Source organism: Centruroides vittatus, unplaced genomic scaffold, assembly GCF_030686945.1.
Source record: "Centruroides vittatus isolate TY-2023 unplaced genomic scaffold, ASM3068694v2 contig_3187, whole genome shotgun sequence".
NCBI lineage: Eukaryota > Metazoa > Arthropoda > Arachnida > Scorpiones > Buthidae > Centruroides > Centruroides vittatus.
In genome coordinates this window covers 17,360-40,021 of record NW_027122049.1, presented here as the reverse complement: position 1 = coordinate 40,021, position 22,662 = coordinate 17,360, and the positions used below count along the sequence as shown (strand labels likewise).

At 29.6% G+C, this 22,662-nt stretch overlaps 1 pseudogene; it reads left to right on the top strand.

The window, feature by feature from the left end:
• Positions 1-10,797: 10,797 nt before the first annotated feature.
• Positions 10,798-11,849, top strand: LOC136973515 (innexin shaking-B-like; annotated as a pseudogene).
• The last annotated feature ends 10,813 nt before the right edge of the window (positions 11,850-22,662 follow it).

Sequence of the window (22,662 nt, the reverse complement as noted above, 5' to 3'; positions counted from 1 at the left end):
AATTAATTTTAAAATTCAGATATTTCATAACGAAAATTTATCTTATAAAAGTATATAAAGTGAAATAAGCCTATCTCTTATGGAAATTTTATTATAAAATTATTAATTATCTATTGTCTATTTAAATTATTAATTATTTAAGCAATATACTGTAATTATTAGAAAAACTTATATTCAAGCAATTTTCAGCAATTAATTACTAATAATATTAATTGAAAACAGTTAATTGTGTATTAATTTGAGAAAAGCTGATCAATCATCGTGATAAAAACATATTCTTTTTTTAAATATATTCGATAATACTGTATTTAAACATTATATGCTTGTTTGCACTTTACTAACTTAATCATAGGCGTTTAGAAGTTAAATAAATCAAAAATAAGACTGTATATAAATAGATCTTCTATTTTAATTTATTGCCACATGTTTATAATTTTATATTTATATTTTTTTATATTTTCAATAAATGTAGATAAATATTTATAACTATAATAATTAAATTTCTTTTGATACAATTTTCAGTCAGTTTATTTATTAGTGTTTAAAATATAGATTAATTAAATTCTATTAATTTAGAGATTTAAAAAATAAAGTAGAAAACTAATAAGAAACAAAATTTTAAATTGATTAACTGTTCTAAAAACAAAAATTTGGATTAGATTACAGAACGTGTTGCAATTTTATACATTTGAATTTCATAAAAGACGTTACGTATCAATTATTGCCGTGTTTAAAGGTTAAAAACCAAGAAAAAAAAACTTTTAGAGTCATATAACTTATTTTTAACCAATAGCTCTGAATTATTTTAAAAGACAAAACAAAATACACATTACTTATTTGCTTCTGTAGAAACATGTATAATAGAATGATATAAATAATAATTATATTCAATTATAAAATGTTTTAATTTTATACTGCTTTTAAACACATTTTATTTATCTAATAATTTGCAAAGAAATTATCTACATTTATTAACATTACAAATTACATTTAAAATCAAAATAGATAATATTATTTCTTAAGTAAAACAATAATTTTTTAATAATAAACAAATTAAAAACCAGTTAAAACTATTGATTAAAACGATGAATAAGTATAATCTTATGAGAAAACAGAAATGTTATTTTGATTTTTCATCGTGTAAATGCAATTTAAACCTGGCAAAACAATGGTGATAAAACATTGGATGACGAAAACAGGTAATGACGTAATATAGGAAGAGGCGTGTTTAACTGTTACGTGTATATATAGAAGCAGCTGCTACGTTGCAGTCGTAGTTCATATTTTAGATTTATTGAAAATACGATCGTTCGCCATGTCCGAAAGTCATTTCGACGAATACGAACATTATAATTTTGATCAAGATAAATATTTATACTCTGGACATAGTGGAAAACAAAGAACGAAGAAAGAAGCCAGCGTACATACAAATCATCACGATCCAAGCGGACACGCTAGGAAGTTAGTGACGAAAATGCACAACACAGAACAAAATAAAAAGAAGGAAGGCAACAGAAATAAACAATGACGAAGTAGCTAAATTGATTTATAAACTATACGTGGTAAGACTTTATAAATTTCATTTTATAAAACTTAGTCGTATTATTAATCAAAACAAGAAGTATAAAAGTCTGAGTTTGGGCATAGAATAAGTTTTGCATGTGCAAATAATTATCCACTTTGTTACCTTGGAAAACTAGGTTATTCTAGTATATTAAGCAATTCTACTACTACTACTTGAACTGTTTATTAATGTTTGGTTGCTAACCGGATATGTTGTACTTGTACTCGTTTGATATAAATATAAATGTTTTATAAAAAGATCTTTAAATCTTTATCGATTAACTTTACTCGAAGGTCAGTTTTTGTTATTAATGCAATTTTTTTTTTTTTTATCTGTTTGATTTCCTAGAATGGTGAATGGATTTACAATACTGAAAATGGTTTGAGTATTACGTGCAATGGACTTAAAACTAAACCAACCGTAATGTCGGTTAGTCGCCTTCAAATAGTTCGGCATTTGGCAGTATGGCGTCAACTATATTGTGCCGACGTGAAAAAAACATGTACCTTACAATGCAAATGTACTACGTTACAGCTGTGATGTATACACGATTTTTTAAGTACATGTATATTTTATTACAAAGACTGATGTTTGCAGTCTTTTAAAAGTCGTTTTAAATAAAAACAATTTTTTAAAATTTGCTCTGGATTCAGTTATCTTATCCAATTCTTGTTTTATATTTATTAGCTTTATTAAGTATATTATATTAAGAAAAACCAATAAAATTTATAATTAAATATAATAATATAAAATTTCGTCAATATTATAATATAATTAATCGAGAAAATATTAAGGAAAAAGAATAAAATCGCTAAAATTAGACATTAAAAAAAAAAAAATGGCATTAATGCACCGCTGGACTTATAAATTTATTTTTTAAAAACAGGCCAAATAATAAATAACCCGTAGATATAATAATTATTTATAATTAAAAACAATTGAAAATGTATTTTTGTAATCAGTTTTTAGGTATTATTTTACGTAATCTGCGTTATATTGGGTAAAGTTATACCACGAAACTTTTAACAGGTTAAACCAGTTACTCGATTGAAAAATCTAGTTTGGCCATAGTTTTAGTTTGAAATAAAAACTAAATAAATAAAAATTATACAAAGATTTTCTGTAAAAATAAATATTAACAGGATTTAAAGTTCACATATATTCGAATCCTATTTAACCAGCTACAAACAATAATTTATTTTATGTATTTTAATAAATTAAGATCTGTTTAAGATAACTCTCTAAGTAAGTAAATGAAGAGAAATGACCTTCATTTGCAATAAACTTTTATAAACAATTACAAAAAATAATTTCCGACAAGCATTAGGTCTAATTTTACATAATTATTACGAAAAGAAACATGTCTAAATAATAAAATTTACGTAATTATTATTATACAATATTGTACGAATGTAAATTTTATATGTTTTATATGTATAAACAATAATAAAAATTCTCAGAAAAATCAAATTTTAAAGCTTTTGTATAATTTTTCTCCTTATAATTAAGTACACTATTATTAATACAGAAACCTAATTTATGAAGTATCATAATAAGAATAATTCTCATGAAGTAAATACAAAGTATTGGAAATAATTATCTAGACAGAATTTGTTTTAAAGCTAAAAAACAAATATTTAAAAGTTTAGTCTATTGATATCTACTAAAATAGCAATTCTGCAGATTACTTGTTTAGAAATGTTCGTGTAAATAATCTTTAGACTTTGTATTGACAGACAGACGAATCATACATTACAACATAAATTTCAAAATCATTTTGGTAAATTAATGGATATAATTTAAATAACATTAATAAAATAAATCAACAGGAATGTATTGTTTTTAATTAGAATTTTATTACTAAATTATAATAGAATCCTTTTCTATATATTGTTTATTCATTAGACTCATACGTCATAAGAATAAAAGCCTTTGATATGTATTATATATTATGATTATATAGTTTAAAATGTTTATATCATCTTAATATATCATAATTAAAACTATGTACAGTATAACGTGTATATGAAAATTAACATATAAAAATATCGTGATTTACATGTATATAAGATAGTATATATTGTTTTTAAATTATATGACTAATCACACACAATTAAAAGAAACAGAGAGAAAATTACTGTAAGTGTATATTATACCATTGAGAAATAGAGCAAGATATTTTAAAAGAACAGCTGTTTGTTACGTAATTAGTAGATTGCATAGCATTTATAGCACATTTCTTTGCCACGTGTATTATTTACTCTTAATATTAAACGATGACAAAATAATTTTAATTATATTTAATATAAATAATTATATATACATATAATGAATCTAAATAATAATTTTTAAAATTTATATTTTAAATAATAATAAAATATGCTATCATTGCAATCCAATAAGTAATTGTTACAGCAAAATTTTTAATAATTATAAAATTTATTACTTAAATAAATCTTCGGTTTAAAAATATATCAACAATTATTTATTATTCATCTAAACATAACAATTAGTAGCACAGATGTATGAAATTAATAAAGAATGTTTTAATAAGTTAATCTAATTTTACAATGTTAATTGAATTAGAATATTTCAATTATTTTTTTAAGGTATTAAATAAACTAACATTTATTTAATTCATGTTTATTTGCATGGCACTTTGACATTTACCAGCTCATGTCGACTTTCCAACGAAACATAAATATATTATTCGATATATTATTAGAACAAACTTGGATAAAAAAAAAAATACACATTTGTATAGATGTTATCGTGCAAATGTCTAAATATATGTAATTTTACACATTGTATTTACTTCATGCGACTTTTTCAGTTTTGGCTCTGTCCTACGGGCACTAAAAAGTCCTTTTAAATCTTACACATTATGGATTCAGTCAGGCTACAATAAGGGTAGCCAGCTAGTGAGATACGGAGGAAGTACATGGAAGATTCCTAGGGTTTTTCGACCTGCCCAGATTAAATCCCAGGTCCCTAAAAGAGCTAGACTGACATCTTAACCACCTCAGCCATCCGCCCGTAGAGCTTATTCGTAGACTCTTTTAATATTTATTTAAGACAAATTATTTCATATTTAATAAATTATAAACTCACGAAAGAAAACTTATAGAGAATCTATTTTATTTGAACATATAGTCACTTTATAAGACATTTTTTTTTTCATTTTGATTTTTAAATAAATCCGTAAAATTGAGTCCGATTTGTTGTATTTAACAATAATTTACTAAAGAAATAACAACATAAAACAGAAAATTATTATTAGAATATTTATACAAATTTATTTACATTTGAATTTATATTGAATTTTATTATTGTAGATGAAACACAATACTTTTAATACATTTTTAAAGTTTAAAAAAATGCTCGGTCGTGTTTTTCGAGATTAGAGTGGAAAATGGTGGGAGTGGGACCATCCTACCACATACAAAATATCAATACACTGCATTTACACACATACATTCCCGATTAAATTCTATATTTGGTTATCTGTCGAGTTTCGGAGTGAGAGAATAATGGGGTGGGCCATCCTTAAAACATCATTAAAATATATTGTAATTGGACTTACTTTTTTATACGTGTTTCCTAGAAAATTTGCTTATTAAAGATAGAACAGAGAAGAGAAATTTTCGAAATTTTAGTTAGTTTGAATATCAATTTTCTTGTAAGTAGATTGAAATAATCGTTCAGATAAATATGTCATATTTAAAATAAAATAAATTATTTAAATTAGGATTCATCTTATCTAATTATGCCACTTGAAAACGCGAAATATTGTGAGTTTCGAAAGTAGATGTCGACATCTATGCAATTATTGCATCAGAAAATTTCTTTTATATCATTTATCAAAATATTATTATATCAAATTCGTGTGATCTTTTTATCTTATGCTACGCAAAAACATAATTTTATTACACTTTATCGAGAAATTTCAAAATACTGTATAAATAAATGAATTTACTATAAACTTTAAATATAATTTGTTTACATCATGTCTTCTATACTGACACCAATTTATACAAAATGAAACTAAACAGGTTTTTATTAAACTAGAATTTCTAATGGACAACTAAACTGTCTTACACAGTAAACTTTGTTGATTTAAATTTATCTATTTGCTTCATCTACATGATCAAATTTATACGTATATTAATTTATTTTAAAATATTCTCGTAAAATAAAGTCATTTTTCACTATTATTTGATTATAATAAGTACTAAATTCAACATATGCGGCAAATTATCTGCACAGTTGAATGATCGTCCAGAGCTTTAATTCGATTTCGGGATTTACAGCAACCTAAGAAATTTTCTGGAGGTGGGCTATCTTGGAATGTCGAGTCTCGTTCTTCGCCATCCGCCGACCCCATTTGGGCATGATTAGTATAATTAAAAAGGCCCTTTCAATGCCTTTAGGACAGAAAAACTAAAAGAAAAAAAAAGAATAATCTGTTTTCTCTAGGAGAGTTTTCCTTAATTTACTTTCAATCGATTTAGTTCACATATTTTTAGATTGATTCGTTCTATATACAATTAGTCTTGAATTATTAACTTCCTGTATTAAGATACAAATATAGAAGAAGAATAACGCATAATATATATGAATTTTTTATTTTTCTTCCTTTAAATATAATTTTATTCATAACGGCATAAAAAATAAATAAACGAATGTTTCTGAAAATTTGGTTGCAAGCCTTTATGCTAGTGAGAATATACATACTGTAAAATTGAGAACCACGAAAATGGATTTAATGCTACTTAAATCTGTTCCATTTAAATAAAAACATAATAATACCATAAAATATTGTGCAACAATTATAAACATGTTAAGATCTGTCATTGAAACTGGCACGTATATGAACGTATTAATTTATTTGAAGTGAACAGGGTCAGTTGTATAATATATGGCATCCCAAACGAGAGATTGTAAGATAGGCTTAAAATAAATAAATAAAATAATTATACATATTTTGGTCTCATTCAAACTTTAATACTTCATCAACCTTTTAAAGCCTTTAACCAATGTTAGTCGACCCAAACCGGCCATAATGGATAAAATTTTGGTTAAGTATGTAACTTTATCATTGTCCTACCCTAGTGTTGTCCATGGCTAATTACTGAAAATTCATCCACGTCACGTCGAAAGCAACGGCATAGACTGTTTTGCGCTTATCCTTACATTTGTAAGTCTTGTCTTTAGTCTGCTTCTTCAGTTTCGAATCATATTTTTGCATTTATGAACGCTGAAATGCGATTCAAATGAAAAATAAGAGTTAGACTCTCTAAACAATTTAGTGTTTGCATTAAGCTCTCTAAAATTAAAATTAATTTTAGAGATTAGATAGAGTGACGTTATGTAACCCTAGTTTAGCAGCCTCTTCACTAAATTCTGCAGCACTGAATGCGCTCAATAATAAAATGATTTATTCCGTAGCGCAAACTACTTAACTGACAAAAAATGGACAATTCGCGTATGAATCGCCATCGGAACGATGTTTACTACTACAGTATACTGGCCGGATAGCCGAGAGGTCATAGTGACAGCCTACCGCACTGGGAGGCCCGGGAACGGGTCGAATAAATCCCCAGGAATTTTTCGGAGTCATTCGTTATATCACAACTGTATGTTGGAGTCTCTGTTCTGCCAAGTGGCACTACAGACATAAATAGACTGTATTTTAATTCTAATCATCGGAAGCGGGCACCGAGTAACCATAGCGATGGCCGAACTATACGACCGGACCGAAGTAAATGCTCGGGCTCTGGTAGTACTGTACAACACAGTGGGGACCAGCCTTTCTCGCTCTCGAGTGCGATCCTCTTACTTTGGATACAGATTTGGTGCAGTTGTACTGCGCTTTGAGTCCTCTACCATATAGAGGCATGTTTATGCATGGTCCTATAAGACGACGGGGTTGCGAGCTTAATCGGCTGATCATCCACTCGGGATGTCGCCTTAAAACGGTCAGCGGGACCCTCTCTTCTAGAAAGGGGGCACAGCCCAGCGAAACACTTGGACTTATAAGTCAAACAGACCTATTTCAATTCCTTTAGTTTCAATAGGTTCTCTCTTTACTCGCTGCCTGCGTCCGTCCGGATATGCCTCACCACCCAGATGCCCCATTGTGGACTTGGCCGAACGCATGATGAGCTTGCTAAAAGAGGGCACACAGGTCCTCTTAGTGCCCACAGGGCAAAAAGAGTTATAAAAAAAATAATAAACTAAAATATACAGTACTACCGGAATACCTTAACGATGTTTCAATTAAAATATTTAAAAATTTATAATAATTAATTTCATAAAATAAAATTTAAATCGTATACGCTAATTTATAAAATTATTAAAATATTTTAAACTAAAATATTTTTATAACTTTCAATACAATATTTAAATTATTTTTCTTTTAATAGGCAAGTAAATATTTTTATCTTTGCAGTTTTGGCTATAATTAGGCTATATTTAATCACTCGCGGCTAAAATTAAAAAAAAACAAATATATTTCAAAAAATCTATAGTAATCAAATTAATAAATGTATTTTAAAAACTTTTAAGAATATATTTATAAAAAAAAGCAATAGAATATTTTTAAACATATTTTAAAATAATTTACGGAGCTAACTAAGAACTTGGAGGGCGTTGGTTTTGTCTCGTGCCAAGACGTTTCAGTAATTTCTATCTATGTGAGTAAGTAGTTTCATGGCACATAAAACACACTTTGCGGAACGCTAATCAGCGTCTGAACATTATCTCCTTGGACCTCTATCATGCCTATGACTTCGTCAAACATCACATCCTTCTCCAAAAAGCCATTCAGAAAGGCCTGAAAGGCAACTCCCTTTTATGGCTTCAGGATTTCCTCACCAACAGACTTAACACAGTGAAATGGAGAGGCCTCCTATCTTCTGAGCACATTCTTTGCCAAGGTATCCCACAAGGCAGTGTCATATCCCCCTTCATCTTTGCCTTATTCATGCAAGACATCTTCCATCTGGAGAATCATCACACTCAAATCTACATTTACGCCGACGATATCACCGCCATTATCCACGCCAACAATTACTCTGATCTTCAATATCACACCAATCACTTTCTCACCTCCTTTGCGGATTGGACCGAGCACAACGCCATCACTTGTCAACCTCAGAAGTGCGCCATTCATGACCAAACCCTCCCCGTTGTCCGTAGGGTCAAGCTCCTCGGCATCCACATCACTTCTACTCTTACCTGGTCCGCCCACATCCATTACATTCATAGCAAATGCAATCGTCTCCTCAATATCTTCAAGATTTTCTGCAACAAGAAGCACGGTGGATCCCCCAAAGACCTCATTATCATTGCCGACAGTATCATCGGTAGCATTATTACCTACACAATTCCGGGCATTGCTTCCCTTTTTTTTTTTTTTTTTAACTCTTTCCGCCCTGTGGGCACTAAGAGGGCCTCTTTTAGTAGGCCCATTATGGGTTCGGCCAGGCCCACAATGGGGCGACCGGGTGGTGAGGGACGGGGCCCGACATATCCGAACGGACCACCCCCCGAAAAATTCCTGGGGATTTTTCGACCCGTTCGGATTCGATCCCGGGTCCCCAGAGCGGTAGGCTGCCACCTTGACCGCTCGGCCATCCGGCCCCTGACATTGCTTCCCTCACACCCACCCACTACAAGACCCTCAATTCTATTCAAATACAATATCTTAAGTTATGTCTGGGTCTTCCCCTCATAACCAACAACACCGTTACACTCCGTGCCGTTAATAGGACCACGATCGAACTACGCTTCCAAAAGATCATCATCAAACAGTATAGCACGTACTTAAAAAATGCGAACGACGACCGCCTCTTCTACGAGATCTTACATCATATTCACCACCCTGACGGTGTTACCCTGGTCAGAATCCCACTCAATCATTTCACCCGCAACTGGATTATTCGCCACAACATCACCATCTCGCTCGACAGTATCCCCTCACCCAACACCCACCTTCACATGGATCATCATATCTCTCTCGACGACTACGACTTCCAGTGCACAAATAAGCCTAACGACAGTCAGTATTCGTCTCTTCTTCAAGATCTGGCGCAGTCATCATCCTTCCCTCACCTTCATTGCCACCGATGGCTCCAAAACTCTTCACAGAGTTTCCGCAGCCTATATCGACGATACTCACAACATCACAGCCCACTATACCCTCCACCCTGAGTCCTCCATCTTCACATCTGAAGGTTATGCCATCCTACAAGCAATCTCTTATGCCACCACCTCTTGCAACAACGCCGTCATCTGCACAGACTCCAAATCTGTCCTCTCTGCCTTGATAAATTATAATGTCAACTCCCCTACCATCATTCGAAGCATCCACGAACGTCTCCACATCCACTACTGTCATGGCAAAAACTTACATCTCGTTTGGACTCCAGCTCATCTGGGTATCGGAATCAATGAAAAGGTTGACGCCCTCGCCAAAAGTTACCCGTCCACCTCTGTCAACTCCAACTACATCACACCTGAAGACCTCTCCGTGATCTTGCGCTACGATCATCAAAGACGACTGGAATCACTACCGTAACCACTCCAATTACCCCTGGCTGAACGAATCTTCGTATGCCAGCATTCCCTCCATCACTGATCGCTACATGAACGTCCTCGTCAACCGTGCCAGGACCAACTCGCTGCTTACTAACCACTTTCTCTTCTCCCGGAAAATCAAAAAGACGGACAAATGTAGTACTTGCCCCGACCAGATCGACACGTCTTCGCATCGACTCGACTACTGCCCCAATTTCAACAATATCCGGCAAAAAATTCTAAACGACTATCCTCTCACCACGCCACATAACCCCAAGATCTCCAACTACCTTACCCTCAATCCTCTCTCCACCTGCCAGGAAGCTCTGACTATTTTTTTCAAAGAGTACGTCAAAACGTTCCGCTACTTGTGGGCGTCACCGCCGCTCTCATCAACACACGCCGACAAGCTGTTGCCTGACTTCACCGCTAGAGGACGACCAGCCACCAACTAAACATCCACGGGACGCCTAAGCCTCGCAGCAAGCGTCCAACCGACAAGATTAAGATTAAGATTAAGACGTTTCAGTAAAATATTTAATTTCAAAATGTTGGAGCTTTTGAAATTTGATGTAATAAGGAAGTTAGTGAAGATAAACAGAATAGATATAGATAGCGTGGTATTTCGTCTCCATTATATCTACACATTATATTACTCGTTTTCTGCGCCATTCTATCAGCAAAACAATATATCGGCGAACCCATGCTCTGCGTGGAAAGAAAAGACATCGATAAACAGATGATGGGTACTTACTGTTGGATTTACGGCACATTTACAGTAAAGAAGCCAAATATGAGCAAAGAAGAAAGCATGTTTCCCGGAATCAATTCAAAATATCAAAAAGAAGAGCATCTCTATCAGCACAAATATTATCAATGGGTGTGCTTCTTGTTCTTTCAGTCCGTCCTCTTCTACTTGCCAAGATGGATGTGGAAATACCGCGAAGGTGGCATAATTCAAGTTTTGAGTCTGAAGAATAACAACATTATGTGCGAAGAAACTCAGAAGCGAGAAAATATTGCTACCGTAGTTAAGTTTCTACACGAAAGTATGGGATATCACGATTGTTACGCTCTTCGTTACTTTGCTTGTGAATTATTGTCTAATTAATTCCATTTCTCAAATGTATTTGGTTGATGTATTTTTAAATGGAGAATTCTTAAATTACGGAATAGAAGTAATCAAATACAACATGTACGATAACAATTCTGTAATAAATCCAATGCTGGAAACCTTTCCGAGGATGGCCAAATGTATTTTTTACTATTATGGACCATCCGGTACAATAAGAAAAATTGATAATTTGTGTGTGTTAAGTTTAAATGTAATTAACGAAAAGATTTTTATATTTTTATGGTTCTGGTTTATCATCTTAATTATATTGAGTGCCGTGTCTGTCATATGCCGTATTGTTTTAATAATAAGCGGAAAGATGAAATTGTATATCTTATCCATACGTTACAGGCTTGTACGGGAAACTTATTTGGAATTGTTAATTAAGCGATTGTCTGTGGGAGATTGGTTTATCATATATATGATTGGTAAAAATATTGACAGATTTATTTTAACGGAACTTCTGTGCGAATTTTGGAAAAGAGTTAATGGAATGGCAAAAAATGTCTGAATTTTAGTCTGTGTTGTTGTTATATGAATTACAAATTTAGTAATTCATTTTACTTTATTCATTATTATTAATAGTGTTTTTAAAAATGGCAATTTGTATTTTTTTTAGTTTATATTATTGCTAATTTAAATAGTAAAACTATGAAAAGTTTTTAACCTGTTTATAAATGTTACATTATAATAGTCTATATGTGAGGTTTAAGGTCATTTATTGTCATATTTTACTCAATATGGTATATTATAAGGCTTAGTGTGTATTTATGAGATTCTAATTGAGATGTTGGGAAAATGTTTCTTTTTTTAAAAAATATTTTTAACTGTTTCTACTGTCTTATTAAGTCTATAATGTTTAACATATTTAAAATATAGCTATCTGGCATTTTATTAAATTGTATTGAAGTTCCAATAATGTCATTTAAAAGGTCTATTAAGTATAGGGCCTAAATAATATTTTGAAATATTCAAAAATTATTATTTAGCAGAAAGTATTTTATTATTATTAAATACAGTAATACCCCGAACTTACGCGATAGGTGGGACCGAGTGATAACCGCGTAAGTCGGGGTATAATTTCGCATATAAATACATACATATTATTTTTAATTGGGGCCAGAGACTAAAGAAAACAATAAATTAAAAAATAATGTTTAATAAAATCGTAGATAATACATATGTACAACAAATTATATTATTAAAATCGTAAACCGAAGTTATTTAGATGTAGAAGGCTTCATAAAATCTAACAAATTCGTCTGACGGCTCAAAGATTTTTTTTTCCTGCAAAATTTCCTCGTAGCATGCTAATAATTTTTTCATTTCTCGTTTTGTAGAAGAAATGCGCTCTTCGTTGGAGTCTATATTTTCTAAAATTTTCATTTCTGTATCGAAGTCTTTAATAATGTTAACTTTACATTCCAAAGATAACGTTTTTCTTTTCTTGTTTGATGCAGAAGAATCAGTTCTGCTTCATTTGGATGACATAGTGGAGTCTCTCAAGTCTCCGTAGATATAACAAACACAGAAATAAATAACACAAAATAAATTGTAGCTATGCGTCGATTCTGCGCGACACGTCCGAACGTAGTGTGGGGGGAGTGAGTAATCAAGAGTTGTGTGGCACTCAAACAAAAGACGAATCGACAAGATTTAAAAATCGCGTAAGTCGAGGTATTACTGTATTTAATAAGAAGTATTTAAATTTCAAAAATTTTTATTTATTGTTTCTCTTTTATGTTTATCTCATAGTTTATTATAACATATGAGCACCTTGATTAAAGTATTTATCAGTTATCAAAAATAAATTATAATTTTTGTAAAAGACAGAAATGTTTAATGTGATGTAAATTCTTTTCAAATAAAGTTCTACCATTAAAAACCATTAAACAAGCTTTTTAAATTGATATATATTTTTTCCTCTATGCAACATATTCACATATAAATTTCCATAAATAATCGGACATTTAACGTTTACGATTTATAATAAATGAAAATGAATATTTAATACAAAATTTTTTGTTAGCAGTAGAGAAGTTACGACTTCAAATATTTATTATATATTATTGTCTTGGGTGTTGTTTGTAGGTTCAAATTCAATTAATATAAATATATATATACGCACAGAAATATACAGTTAGATGTAACACGAAGAAAAACTGAATGAGGGAAGAACGTGCCACAAGTGACGTGGCAGACTAAACAATATAGTGACCTATGACCAAAAAAATGTAAACTGCGCCAACATAGCGCCGTCTAGTACAAATATGCACACAGGAATTACATTTTTACGTTCTTTCACAGAAGTTATGTCCGAAAAAAAACTAGCTTAAATTTTCCTGCAACATTTGGTGGCGCCATCTGTTATATTTTATTTAATTTTTTTTATATTTTTGATTATTATAAAATAAAAAAAGTTTAATTTTGAGGGTTGGGATGGATTTATAAAAAAAATTGTAAATGCTAATAACGAGTAAAATCGTCATTAAGTCTTTTATCATCAATTTATCTTCCTTGACCTCGACCTTTAATCACCAAAATTTAATAGAATTAATCCCCTAATAAACAAACCTCCCTGCAAAATTTCAGAAATTTTCGACAAATACACAAGTTATTAAGCTTCAAAGATGGTGACAAAATTGTGCTCCCCACACGCTAACATTCACACATACAGACAAAAAAAAAAAAAAAAAAAACCGACTTTATTTCATTTCTCGACGTTTCCAGGTCCCCTGAGTCCAAAAATTTTGGGAAGTCATTTTTTGACTGATTGCCATACTTTCTCTCTGTTATATATAACAGCCAAGAAAGTAAAAATGAGATAAACATTGTTCCCAATTTTGCCTGCTATTCTAGTATATCGATTGGATTAATGATTGATTGGGACCGTGATTTAAAAAATCCTATTTGCAATTTCTGTTTCACTGTGAATTGTTTGATGGTAGCATGTAATGTTCTTTATGAGCAAAAAACAATATAATGTAAGGGAAAGTAGGGTAATGCCCCTAAGAGAAAACTAAAATAACACACTTAAATTTATACAAACATCAAAACTTTATTAGTAAAATATAAGTTTTAAGTGTTATTTACAATTTGGTTTTATTCATTTTACATAGGCTACAAGTTACTTTTAAAATTGTTATTAATCCTATCCATCGAGAGGAAATGCCAGACCATGTCGGGCATTTCCGCTCGATGGATAGACTATTTCACTCATAATTTCACTTAAAGATTTACATATGATAATAGTCACATTTATAATTATTTTGTGTTTCTACACCTCTGCAATCTTTGTGTGACCAATTTTTGCATTTTTGTCTGGGTCTTTCTCAGTGGCGTGCCGTCATTGGAAGCGATGGAAGCGCCGATTCCACCTTCCAATGACCTTCCCTTGAATTTTATAAAATATAAATTTTCATATTTTAACGTACTTTGAATTAATTAAAATTAATATTTTATTATAACTGCATTATGTATCTTTTACAAATTTCTATACTACATGTGAAAAAAAAAAACGATAAGATTGCTATTGTATATTCGAATAATTCGGTGGCGGAAGGAATGTCGAAACCGGGTCAGCCTCCAATCAACCAGATTATATAGGCATTAGCACATGCAGTTTACAGTGCACCAACATCACCCGGTTTAGCTGGTAGAAGCGACACACTCGTAAAGAGTACAGCTTTATATCCCGGAGCGGTTGTGGGCTGTTATCCGCCTGCCTGTCAACTTCCAAGCAGCCAGATTATAGGCATTGGCGCATGCGCTTTACATAGCACAAACGTCACGGTTTAGCTGGTAGAAGCGACACACGCGTAAAGAGTACGCGACTTTATATCCCGGAGCGGTTGTGGGCTGTTAGCCGCCTGCTAGATATTCGGCCACTGTCGCCCGATTATGTGAATAAGGAGGAGACTAGATCAACGGCGGGCAACCCGCGGGCCAGCTACGGCTGGCGAAAAGTTTCTATCCGGCCCGCGAGATCTTTAATAGATTATTAAATTGGTTTAATAGTTATTTTTCCAATTCTTTGTAATTTTCGAAAACGATAAGAGAAATAAATGTAGTAATTAACTTTTTATTTATTTATTTCATATTTGCAGACTAAAAAAATTACGAGTCACAAGAAGGCGTCAATTAACTACTACGGCGCGGAAAAAAACGTAAAATTTATTCTGGCTCATGTTATAAAAAGGGTTGCCCACCGTAGACTAGATTTATAACTTAACCCAACCGATAGGAATTTACTGGCACGTTTTTATGATAGTTCTGTATAGTTGACAGGAGTTTAAAAAAACTCCATTAAAATATTTGATATATTTATTCTGCGTTTATTCCGCTCTCCCATCTTATATTATTTACGGATTTCGATGTTAAACCGGTGACATTACGATTTAGTATGTCCCATCTGTAAGGGGATGCAGAAAAAACGTGTACAATTCTAGTACAGTGTTAAAAATTAACTGTTACTTTGGCAGCATCATTTACAACCAAATTTAATGAATGAGACGTACAGTACATACAATGGTACAAAAAAAAGCTTTAGAATTTATTTTCCTTAAATTTACGATTTATATATCCGTTGTCATAAAAATTTGTCTTTCCACTGTTTTCTCAAGGCTACAGATATTCAGGTACAAAGTAACTGGTTTCGACTTATTTCTACTTAAGAAGTGACTAAATAATTAAGAGATTAGGGAATGGGGACATAAATAAAACCCTGTTGAAAGAGCCAGAATTTTACTTCAACAAAAGCTTAACAGAACCAATCACTCGCTCAGTACAGTGGGAAACTGATTTCCGTGTACACCTGGTATTAAAACGAATTAGTTAGAAAACGAATGACTATTAAGTTTAACATAGTTAGATTTTTACAGCTACGGTGAGAAACGTTTAAAATTTACAACAGCCCTGTGGCGTCCTTTGAGATATACTAGTGATGCGACAAAAGAGGCATTTGACATTGACCGGTATCGGCACCCTCGGGATTTGGCACGCACACACTCACTACACACCTACCTGGACCGTCACTAGTTCCATCCATTAGCTACTCGTATCAAGATATTTGACTAAGTGGATTGCTTTAAGATTTAAAAAGTAAAGAATATTTTATGTTATTTTTATGTACGTTTCTTTACAAAGCTATATTTTAATTATAATTTTCTTTAAAAGTATATTAATACAATCGAACAATACATTGTACCAGGTATGTATATCCACCGCACATTTTATTTCACCAAGTTTTTATAATTTATTTTTAATTTTAGCCCTTATATCGTGGCTAGCGATTCAGAATGTAATTGTGATATTAAAAATACATTTAGAGAAGTCTACAGTTTTTACTGGCTTATCGAACAAATGAATACGAATGGACCCTAGACCAGTGATTCTTAACAGGGGGGCCGCGGCCCCTGGGGGTCCATAAGAAGTTTGCCGGGGGCCGCCAAATTATGCAAAATTTCCTTCAGAATATAATAAAAAGAAAATTGATGTATAATCCGAATATCGTATTGAAAAGTGAAATAAGAAAGATAAAGTTTTTCTATTTAGTTTTTATTTATTTATTTTGTATTTCTTCTTACATACAACTTTGTTAGTACAGAAGAAATAAATGCAAATATGCTATTTACTCCGCAGTATTTACTTCTTTTATTCCAAAGCAATTTTAAGAAACTATTAATGCTTGGAATTTTAAAAATAATTAGGAAAAATAGTAGGCTTTGAAAATTTAAATATTTTTGCAAAAGTTATGCAAAATCCTTACAAGTGGGCGTTTTAGTTTTAGTTTAGTTTTAGCATCGACATTGGATCGATTTATCGACATGTTTCTTATTTTATTTTCTGTTAAAAATTAATGAGTTTTCATGTTTAATTGTGAAGTTTAAATGTTTTTTAATAGATAATGAAATAATAAAGTTATGATTTACATTTATTATATAAAAAATAAAGCAATAATAAAAAAATCAATTTATTATAGATAAATTATCAAATATAAATTATTAAAAAATGGGGTCACAAAAAATTATAAAATATTTGATGGGTCGCGAGTATAAAAAGGTTAAGAACCACTGCCCTAGACCATCACTGACGCGCAATTAACTGATTGCCCCTGGAAGTCGGCTTCTTACAGAAACACAGCTGTGTCCTGGTGCATTCTTTTTCTACGAAGTACAGTACATCATGTTATACAGTCAGCAAATAAAACCGATCTTTTTAATTCTTTTTATAATGCTTTTCTTGAAAATGAAACATTTAAATGTTAGTGTAAACTTACATTTAATTATTAATAGTTATATAAATTATGTTTTAAAACAATAATCATATGTTGTATGTGTTAATTATAATTATATTATATATTTGTAAATCAACGAAATTCAAATATAATAGTTTCAAAAGTTAACAGATATTTGTAAGCCTGTATCATATAAAAATGAGATGTTAAAGTGTACAAAACTACTGATATTTAAATAGCGTAGAAAGAGAGTAGATTGTAACAGGCTCTGATTGTCACAGTCAATTTTATTCATTTAATAATTTAACAAAATACATAACAAAAAATTTTTTTGTTTAATGTATTTTCTATATTATAAAGTGCAAAAGTCATGTAAAATTAATAGCTTTTAAAACAAGACTTTGATATTTTAAGAGATTTAAATGCTATAAATACAATTTTTGTTTACTGTAGTAGTAAAATCGTTTTATTCTTAGGAAATATAACTGTTTAAGATGACAAGTTATACAGAAAAGTTAAGATCATTTATTTAAATATAATATCTTAAAAAAATAATAAGTACTCATATGGATTTCTTTTGTTTAATTCAATTTTTATCTTGAATTTTAAAAACGTAGATAGATAAATGTAATGTTTTTTTTATTAGTAATTGGTTTTTATATAAAAGCAGTCTGTGCTTTAATTAAGGTAATGCATATACGTTTTAGAAAAATTTATTTTTGCTAAATTGAAATAAAAATAATAATAATTTATTTTATTTCATAACTTTTAGTTTATATTTATACACTGAATATTTGTTTAACATTATAATCAAAAAGAATATGATAAAAAAAGAAGTGCCACAATCTCTTGTGTCAAACCGTGGGTTATTGGAATCTTAAAATTTAAAATTTTTTTAAAAACAAGCTGTAAATAGACACAGGCCGGTCACCAGTGTTTGCAAATATTTGACCTTGATTGCAGATCTTTATCTCTCTCGTTCTGGTTAGCTAAATTGTTAGAAATGCCACAGAATTTTCTAATTGATGATTTCAATTTAAGTTTTTTTTTTGTGTAGTTTATCTTCTGGATGAAAACTGAATTCAGTTTTGAAATATTGAAGATGTGATTAGAAAATGATAAAATCCGGTTATTATTTTTATTTTGTCTATAAACACTTTCTCTCTCTCTCTCTCTCTCTCTCTGATTATCGTAATTGTTTTTATAATTGAAGAGAAAAAATTTTTAAAAAGACAAAAGTTTGACGTATTTTCATTTTAAAAATATTAATTTAAAAAATTGTATTGTTTAACAATGCTATCAGAGTTGAAGTATTTCTGTGTATATAATATTTTTTTATTATTAATGTATAATAAAATTAATAAATATTATTATAATATTATACATTTTAAATGTTAAAATAATTGTTAAATTCAAAAGACTTTATACTTTAAATAAATGGTATTTATATATGAAGTAATGTTACAAAGCTAATTTAGAAACCTACTTCTCACCATTTTTAAATCTTAATGATTTAAAAAGGTCTTATATTACAATTAAGATCATATGTGGTTTTTAATTACACAATTTCCATTTAGACAAATCAAAATCAGTGTTGGCAGATCTGAAAATCTTTTTAGAGGGCCTATATTGATATTATCAGCAGATCTATGTAAACTTTACATTCTACTAGTAACCCAAAGTAAATAAACTGTAAAGAGGTTGTACTATAAATACAATCTTTTAAACTTTATTTTTTTCTTGTATTTATTTAATCATCAATTTTATAACAAATATATATATATATTTTACATTACTAGAATAATTTCTACAGAATAAGTAAAATATTTATTTTAGTAGGAAATTTGGTTGTTAATTTACCATTTGGGCTTGCAAAACTCACTTTTATTTCAAATGGAAAAATAAATGAAAAAAATGTTTATCAAATAATAATACAATTGTTCTTGTTATGGTACTTTACATTTTAATTTGTATTTAATCTATAACAATATGTAGTTAAAATCTGAGTTAATTACACTTTATAGGGTTTATTGTATTAAATTTGATTAAAAAATATATATGTTTAGAAGATAGATAAAGTATATTTTGTATTATGGTTTATTTTTCAAAAATAATTAGTATTATTTAATTGTATGGTCTGTAAAGTTAGACATTTAAACTAAAAGTTTATATGTCTTTAAATGTTATATAATAATTGTGAAATTATTTAATGCTTTCACACTTCATTAAATCAAATTTATAAATAATTATAGTAATTCTGAAAGATTAACACTGTGTTGTGATAATGTAAAACTTGTCATTAAATATAAAGTGTTTTAAAAACTGGCAACGTTAATGAATTAGTTTCTTGACCAATTAATAAAACAAGAAGCAATGGAAATATCTTTTCACAAGAAGAAATGGAAATATCAAAACAAAATGAAATGTATATCTTTTTAAATGTATTTTTAATTATTTAATATTTTCTTAAGCTCAATAAAAATTTATTAATTAATAATAAAACGATTTTATTATTTCTTCTCATAATACAATTTCATTACATTAACGACAATCGCGAAATTGAAAAAGGAAAGTTGTCCACTCTGATCAGAGATTGTTGATAAACCTATAAGTCTTACGCTCATAATTTAGCCCACCCGTGGAATGTCAATAACTTCTACCCTAGTTTTACTTCTAGTGATTTTATTAATCTACATTTAATAAAATATAGGGAATAGAAACTGCAATAAAAATTGGAAATTTTGTAAAAGTATAAAATGTTTAATCTTTATTAAATGAACATTTAAAAAAATCTTTTCATTAAATACTATTAGTATCAATAAAACGTCATCACTTTTTATATATCACATATATCACAAATTTTAAAAATAAACTTAATAAACTTTTAAGTTTAAACAATTAACTATATCACATTTCATTGCATAAGTAAACTTTTATTTAAAAACTTAGTTTTGTCAATTAAATCATCAAAATAATCAGCCTAAAATAGTTCTTACGAAACATAGTTATTAAATAAATTTTCAGTTCTATTCAGAAAATTATTAATTAAATTTATTTTAAAACAATGTATATTTAGTATAACAGTATAATTCTAAATGTTTTACAAAATTTCCAATTTTTATTGCTATTTCTGTCCTCTATATTTTATTCAACGTGTATGTAATAAAATCTGTTAATTAATTAAATTAATTCGATAAAAAAATCCCATAAAAAATAATTAAGCGCTAATCGCGCGTCAGTACAAGTAATTACGTAATTACTAGAGTTACGATTACGTAACTTGCAGTAAAAAATAATAATTTTTTTTCCGCATTTATGACAGGCTACACGTATGCCATCTTGTAACGAAATTTTAAAGTAAAGACCTTCCCAAGTTATTTATATACCTGTTAATACATTTTAGTGTAAATGTTATGTGATTGCATTAAAAAACTAAAATATTTATATATATATATTTTTTTTACAGCCTCTCTTTTCATTAAACAAAAAATATGCAATTTATAAAGTTACTATTTATTAAAAAAATAGAAGTAATGTTACTTCTAATTTGATTCATAAAAATATTAACATTTAGAATTGTATATTTTTACAAATTTTCAATTAAGTAGAATTACTTAAATTTTTAAATTAAATATAAAGTAAAAACGGAATATATTTACATTAATGCCATCTGGAGATCAGAACAGAAATTATCTTTTCCATACTGAAATAATATATTTTATATATTATAAAATATATTTAACTTATTAATATATTACAAAATAATTATTAGAATGTATTTTCTGTAGTTTTTATTCTAATAACTTATTATTATTATTATTTTCATAATAAAATTCATTTATTCTTTTAATATATTTAAATTTAATTTATCATTAATATCTCAACAATAAATGAATTCATTTAGCGAAATTATAGTTTTAAATAATAAAAAACATTTAATATACTAAATTATTTTGATGTTTTGGATATTACGTCATAGGTAGGTCACAGGAAGTAGAATGGCGTCACCAGGCGTTTCTGCGGTCACATGACCTCTCACGTCACCACTAAAACACGTGCTTTTGTTTACAATATTTGTCACTATTATATGTTATAAAGTAATTAACAAAAGTGAACAAAACTGTGAAAAATAACAGAAAGCCGTCAATAACAAACATATAACAGCTTAAATTAGTACAAAAACTAACAAAATAATAAAAAAATCAACAAAAGTGACTTTTATATATTGCTTTTACGTTAAAAAAATATATATATATCATCAGAAATCATGAAAAGTATAATGGACATATGTAATGAACTAAATAAATTTGTATTAACACAAAAATTAGCACAAAAATTAAAGAAAAAGACAGAAAAAGGAACGTTTACCTCTAGTCTATAGATGACCTTGAGTTGTGTTTTTTAAAAAAATCCAAAATAACAAATCTATTTAATAAAAAAATCCAAAACAATTTTTTCTATGTAAATTAAACACAGAAGAAAACAATCGTGAAAACTGCGAGAGTCTAAGATGTATAGTTCTCAAGTAATATTTTTTCTAAACCGTTAACTCTGAACTGCAGAAAATTCTGCAGCTTGAGCGTTAGAGGGAGTAAAACAACTGCAGAAAATTCTGCAGGTTGAGCGTAAGAGGGTTAACTTACAAGCAAAAATATCCGTATATTATTAAAACCAAGTGTTGACAGATAATAATTTGACAGCAAAAGTCGTGGCATTTTGCGGAGACAATGCCAACGTCAATTTCGGAGGTGCGGCTAGGCGAGGAACTAACAATGTGTTAACGAAATTGCAATCATCACTGAAAAAGCCATTGATAGGTATTGGATGTGGAGCCCATGTAATTCAGAATGCAATAAAATCTGCTGCAGACAGGCTACTCTTAGATTACGAAAGCATTATTGTGAAGATATATTCATTTTTTTATATTTACACGATTCGAATTGAAGCTCTAAAGGAGTTTTGCGCCGAAACTGAAACGGAATATCAACAAATGCTCGGCTATAGCAAAACTAGATGGCTTGCTCTTATGCCTGCCTTGGAAAGGGTTTTAAAAATGTATCAGCCATTAAAAAACTACTTTTTGAGTATTGAAAAATGTCCCCTGTTACTAAAAAACTTTTTTGAAGATCCCACATCCGAATTGTGGCTTTATTTTTTACACGCTCTGTC